This window comes from Cervus elaphus, chromosome X (genome assembly GCF_910594005.1).
Source record: "Cervus elaphus chromosome X, mCerEla1.1, whole genome shotgun sequence".
NCBI classification, from domain to species: Eukaryota; Metazoa; Chordata; class Mammalia; order Artiodactyla; family Cervidae; genus Cervus; species Cervus elaphus.
In genome coordinates this window covers 28,142,542-28,149,830 of record NC_057848.1, presented here as the reverse complement: position 1 = coordinate 28,149,830, position 7,289 = coordinate 28,142,542, and the positions used below count along the sequence as shown (strand labels likewise).

General features: G+C 37.0%; 1 non-coding gene across 1 annotated transcript; it reads left to right on the top strand.

The window, feature by feature from the left end:
- Window positions 1-5,231: 5,231 nt before the first annotated feature.
- On the top strand, window positions 5,232-5,338 carry LOC122690942. The gene has a single exon (XR_006340196.1). It is a non-coding gene; the product is annotated as a U6 spliceosomal RNA (small nuclear RNA).
- The last annotated feature ends 1,951 nt before the right edge of the window (window positions 5,339-7,289 follow it).

Genomic DNA, 7,289 nt, shown 5'->3' with positions numbered 1-7,289 from the left:
GTCAACTATATAAAAAATATTTACTCATTAAAGTCAAATGTGGAAAATTATCTTGTTCTGATACATTCAAATCAATATGGGCAAATGCTGCCTCAGCAATACACAAAGACACTTAAAATTTGTAATACAGACACCATTTCAAACAGCAAGATTTGCTCACTTTTCTCTGGAAAACCTTTCCAGTAATAGTATAACAAGTCTAATTTTTCTAACCACAGACCACCTTTAGATTTAGAGATACTGGAAAAGTGATAACAATCAAAGCAATTTCCAAGTTTCAAAATGTGTATAAGGAATCTCAAGAGAAAACTTTCCATTCATTCCTCATCAGAAAACAGTGAAAAGTCAAGTCTTTGTAAGTTTGTAAAGTCTCCTGTAGTTCAAGGGACACGTTTAGATGGATTACCATTAGGATGTGTTGCAAAATAATGCAGAAAAGAACCCTTTGTGAAAATAACCTTCAAAAGGATAATCATTATATTGCAAGTTAAGAAACTGATTTTTCAAGCAATCTAGTGAGTGATGCTTTTAACTGTATTTCACTAAAGGAGACAAAGACGGTGGGTATAAAAATCCAGTTTTCGAGTAAGCAGCTGAAGAACATTTAAGAAATATTTTTACCATAGCTTTGCACATAATGCTTTTATTCATAAGTGCTGCATTTCACAAAGTTTTAATACTTCAAGATAAGCTTTGAAATCACATGGTTTGATTTTATGGGTCTACAATCAATAGTTACCTTTAGGTAATCATGAAGGGTCTGCAATATAATAAATATAATTTATACATCCAGAATCTATACACAATAAACAGATCACCAGGCAGCTCACAAAACAAGCACCTCCTCCCAATGAAACAGAGCAAATTATTCACAGCATACTTGCCTGTGATGGTGATCTCTATCAAATGGCCCCAAATGCTTTCCTAAATGTGCTGCCCTCTAACACAGATAGGGTAACTAGTATCTGACAGAACAGTATAAAACTTCCGAGTTTGGGGACCTGATTATACATCTCTCACTAGCTAGGAGAGTTGTCTCTAGTTTTCTCCAACACAGATTATAAATGGTTAAATAATGAAAATAGATTTCATTTCTGCTACTACACCAGAGAAAACAACATCAGAAAGTCATGAGAAGTAACTAAATAAAGACTATTTAAAATTGACCTGAAATTAAAAAAAAAATAAATGAAACTATACCAAGCTTCTTTTCTGATCACGATGCAGTAAGATTAGATGTCAACTACAGGAAAAACACTATTAAAAATTCTAACATATGGAGGTAAAACAACACACTTCTGAATAATGAACAAATCACAGAAGAAATCAAAAAAGAAGTCAAAATATGCATAGGAACAAATGAAAATGAAAATACAACAACCCAAAACCTATGGAACTCAGTAAAAGCACTGAAAACGGCAAGGTTCATAGAAATACAAGCTCACCTCCAGAAACAAGGAAAAAGTCAAATAAATAACCTAACTCTACAGCTAAAGCAACTAGAAAAGGAAGAAATGAAGAACCCCAGTGTTACTAGATGGAAAGAAATCATAAAAATTAGAGCAAAAATAAATGCAAAAGAAACAAAAGAGACCATAGCAGAAATCAACAAAGCCAAAAGCTGGTTCTTTGAGAAGATAAATAAAATTGACAAACCATTAGACAGACTCAACAAGAAACAAAGGGAGAGGAATTAAATCAACAAAATTAGAAATGAAAATGGAGAAATCACAGCAGACAGCACAGAAATACAAAGGATCATAAAAGACACTGTCAGCAACTTATATACCAATAAAATGGACAACGTGGAAGAAATGGAGAAATTCTTAGAAAAGTATAACTTTCCAAAACTAAACCAGGAAGAAATAGAAACTCTTAACAGACCCATCACAAGCACTGAAATTGAAACTGTAATCAGAAATCTTCCAGCAAACAAAAACCCAGGACCAGACGGCTTCACAGCTGAATTCTACAAAAAATTGAGAGAACAGCTAACACCGATCCTACTCAAACTCTTGCAGAAAATTGCAGAAGATGGTAAACTGCCAAACTCAGGCCCTATAGGGGCCCCCATCTATAGGCCCCCATCACCCTAATACCAAAACCAAACGAAGATGCCACAAAAAAAGAAAACTACAGGCCAATACCACTGATGAACATAGATTCAAAAATCCTTAAAAAAATCCTAGCAAAAAGAATCCAACAATATATTAAAAACATCACATATAATGACCAAGTGGGCTTTATTCCACGGATGCAAGAATTCTTCAATATCTGCAAATGAATCAAGGTAATACACCACATCAACAAATTGAAAGGTAAAAACCATATGATTATCTCAATAGATGCAGAGAAAGCCTTTGACAAAAGTCAACATCCATTTATGATAAAATCCCTCCAGAAAGCAGGAACAGAAAGAATATACCTCAACATAATAAAAGCTATATGTGACAAATCCACAGCAAACATTATCCTCAATGGTGAAAAATTGAAAGCATTTCCCCTAAAGTCAGGAACAAGACAAGGGTTCCCACTCTCACCACTACTATTCAACATAGTTTTAGAAGTTTTAGCCACATCAATCAGAGAAGAAAAAGAAAGAAAAGGAATCCACACTGGAAAAGAAGAAAATTCTCACTTTTTGCAGATGACATGATCCTCGACATAGAAAATCCTGAAGACTCCACCAGAAAATTACTAGAACTAATCAATGAATATAGTAAAGTTGCAGGATATAAAATTAACACACAGAAATCCCTTGCATTCCTATACATTAACAATGAGAAAACAGAAGGAGAAACTAAGGAAACAATTCCATTCACCATTGCAATAAAAAGAATAAAATATTTAGGAATAATTCTACCTAAAGAAACAAAAGACCTATATATAGAAAACTATAAAACACTGATGAAAGAAATCAAAGAGGACACAGATGGAGAAATATACCATGTTCATGGATTAGAAGAATGAATATTGTCAAAATAGCTATACTACCCAAAGCAATCTATAGGTTCAATGCAATCCCTATCAAGCTACTAACAGTATTCTTCACAGAACTAGAACAAATAATTTCACAATTTGTATGGAAATACAAAAAACCTCGAATAGCCAAAGCAATCTTGAGAAAGAAGAATGGAACTGGAGGAATCAATCTGCCTGACTTCAGACTCTACTACAAAGCCACAGTCATCAAGACAGTATGGTACTGGCACAAAGAAAGAAATATAGATCAATGGAACAGAATAGAAAGCCCAGAGATAAACCCACGAACCTATGGACACCTTATCTTCAACAAAGGAAACAAGAATATACAATAGAGAAAAGACAATCTCTTTAACAAGTGGTGCTGGGAAAATTTGTCAACCACTTGTAAAATAATGAAACTAGAACACTTTCTAACACCACACACAAAAATAAACTCAAAGTGGATTAAAGATCTAAATATAAGACCAGAAACTATAAAACTCCTAGAGGAGAACATAGGCAAAACACCTTATGACATAAATCACAGCAGGATCCTCTATGACCCACCTCCCAGAGTAATGGAAATAAAAGCAAACATAAACAAATGGTACCTAATTAAACTTAAAACCTTTTCCACAACGAAAAAGACTATAAGTAAGGTGAAAAGACAGCCTTTTTAATGGGAGAAAATAATAAAAAAAGAAGCAACAGACAAAGAATTAATCTCAAAAATATACAAGCAGCTCCTGCGGCTCAATTCCAGAAAAATAAACGACCCAATCAAAAAATGGGCCAAAGAACTAAACAGACATTTCTCCAAAGAAGACATACAGATGGCTAACAAACACATGAAAAGATGCTCAACATCACTCATTAGCAGAGAAATGCAAATCAAAACCACAATAAGGTACCATCTCATGACAGTCAGAATGGCTGCTCTCCTAAAGTCTAGAAACAATAAATGCTGGAGAGGGTGTGGAGAAAAGGGAACCCTCTTACACTGTTGGTGGGAATGCAAACTAGTACAACCCCTATGGAGAACAGTGGGGAGATTCCTTAAAAAACTGGGAATAGAACTACCATATGACACAGCACTCCCACTGCTGGGCATACAAACTGAGGAAACCAGAACTGAAAGAGACACATGTACCCCGATGTTCATCGCAGCACTGTTTATAGTAGCCAGGACATGGAAGCAAGCTAGATGTCCATCAGGAGGCAAATGGATAAGAAAGCTGTGGTACACAGCACAATGGAATATTACTCAGTCATTAAAAAGAATACATTTGAATCAGTTCTAATGAAGTCGATGAAACTGGAGCCCATTATACAGAGTGAAGTAAGCCAAAAAGATAAAGACCAATATAGTATAATAACACATATATATGGAATTTTAAAAGATGGTAATGATGACCTTATATGCAAGACAGCAAAAGAGGCACAGATGTATAGAACAGACTTTTGGACTCTGTGGGAGAAGGTGAGGGTGGGATGATTGGAGAGAATAGCATTGAAACATGTATATTATCAAGTGTGGAACAGATCACCAGCCCAGGTTGGATGCATGAGACAGGGTGCTCAGGGCTGGTGCACTGAGATGACCCTGAGGGATGGGATATGGAGGGAGGTGGGGGGGATTCAGGATGGGTAACAGATGTACACCCATGGCTGATACATGTCCATGTATTGCAAACTCCTCTACAATACTGTAAAGTAATTAGCCTCCAATTAAAATATATAAATTTTTAAAAAAATAATAAAATTGACCTGAAAAACTGAAATGTCCCTTTAGGTGTGCACACCAAAGGAGGTACAAACTATCTCATCCATTTCCTTACATGTTCCATTCAGGGTACACATGCACAAAATAAAAGCATCATTCTTGGTTCATCAACGATGTTAGTACCATTTTCACTTTCCACAAAATGTACAAAACCTATAAATCAAATCACACTGAATACTTGCATAAAATCCTGTATCTAAGAAGTCTTATAATCCACCGATTTAACATCTAAATTTATAAAAGGTTTAAAACAATTTTCATTAATTATAAATATCACTCAAACATACCTCTAAATTCTTCCAGCATCTTCTGTATTTCATTCCTGTGAAGAAGTTACATCAAAATTTATTCAGTAAAGATAACCTAAAAGACCATACTTGTTATGAAAGAAATCCCCCACTCAAGGATTTCACAGACAATACTTGTTACATGAGCTAAGCTGACTTTACCTAGCAGGTAAAAATTGCTATAAAACATTACTGCAGTGCTCGCTTCGGCAGCACATATACTAAAATTGGAACGATACAGAGAAGATTAGCATGGCCCCTGCGCAAGGATGACATGCAAATTCGTGAAGCATTCCATATTTTTAGAAACTATAAAACTCCTAGAGTAGAACATAGGCAAAACACTCTCCGACATAAATCACAGCAGGATCCTCTATGACCCACCTCCCAGAATATTGGAAATAAAAGCAAAAATACACAAATGGGACCTAATGAAACTTAAAAGCTTTTGCAAAACAAAGGAAACTATAAGCAAGGTGAAAAGACAGCCCTCTGATTGGGAGAAAATAATAGCAAATGAAGCAACAGACAAAGGATTAATCTCAAAAATATACAAGCAGCTCCTGAAGCTCAATTCCAGAAAAATAATCGACCCAATCAAAAAATGGGCCAAAGAACTAAACAGACATTTCTCCAAAGAAGACATACAGATGGCTAACAAACACATGATAAGATGCTCAACATCACTCATTAGCAGAGAAATGCAAATCAAAACCACAATGAGGTACCATTACACGCCAGTCAGGATGGCTGCTATCCAAAAGTCTACAAGCAATAAATGCTGGAGAGGGTGTGGAGAAAAGGGAACCCTCTTACACTGTTGGTGGCAATGCAAACTAGTACAGCCCCTATGGAGAACAGTGTTCAGATTCCTTAAAAAACTGGAAATAGAACTGCCATATGACCCAGCAATACCACTTCTGGGCATACACACTGAGGAAACCAGATCTGAAAGACACACGTGCACCCCAATGTTCATCACAGCACTGTTTATAATAGCCAGGACATGGAAGCAACCTAGATGCCCATCAGCAGACGAATGGATAAGGAAGCTGTGGTACATATACACAATGGAATGTTACTCAGCCGTTAGGAAGAATTCATTTGAATCAGTTCTAATGAGATGGATGAAACTGGAGCCCATTATACAGAGTGAAGTAAGCCAGAAAGATAAAGAACATTACAGCATACTAACACATATATATGGAATTTAGAAAGATGGTAATGATTACCCTATATGCAAAACAGAAAAAGAGACACAGATGTACGGAACAGACTTTTGGACTCTGTGGGAGAAGGTGAGGGTGGGATGTTTCGAGAGAACAGCATGTATATTATCTATAGTGAAACAGACCACCAGCCCAGGTGGGATGCATGAGACAAGTGCTCAGGGCCGGTGCACTGGGAAGACCCAGAGGAATCGGGTGGAGAGGGAGGTGGGAAGGGGGATCGGGATGGGGAATACATGTAACTCCATGGCTGATTCATGTCAATGTATGACAAAACCCACTACAATATTGTAAAGTAATTAGCCTCCAACTAATAAAAATAAATGAAAAAAAAGTTTACCTATCCTGCTGCAAATAAAATAAATAAAATGCATCAAGTTAAAAAAAAAAAAAAAACATTACCGCAAATCTTCCTGAAATGTTTCTGCAGAGGGCTGTTTCCCTCCGAGGGTTTCAATCACTGAGCTGTTTTCTGCACAGAAATAAAAATGGAAAACATTTATAACTGATGTATGACATTTTGGTCAAGTTTCCCAAAGAAACAGCCTCACTGTGTAAGGTTCCAGGATTTGCATCACCAAAAGCTTCTTATAGCAGACATCTCGAGGAATCATGTATGCGCAGGTCAGATGAAGTTAGGTCAGGGACCAGGACCACTTTTTGGAGACAGAATTACAAGCCTTTCAGGGTTTACCATTAGGGGAAAAAAAGAAAAAAAAACATGTAGCACCCCAGGAAATGATTTGGAAAGAAGGACGTGCAAGCAGTTATGAAGGAGAGCTGCTAGGAAGCTTACAGGGCAGTCCATCTGGGATATGAGGCTGAACTGGGCAGCCTTCGGTACATGACACAGCTTGGCACACACATGGCTTTCCCTGCTTACTATGTGGAGGACTGGGAAGCAGTGACCCAAGGGACAGGGTTACTGCCCGACCCCATACCCCCACCCTCGCCCATGCGCTGTGATCTGCAAAGATTTTGGACAGACCATACCTTGGCAAAAACTCTCTGGCTCACTCAACTCTC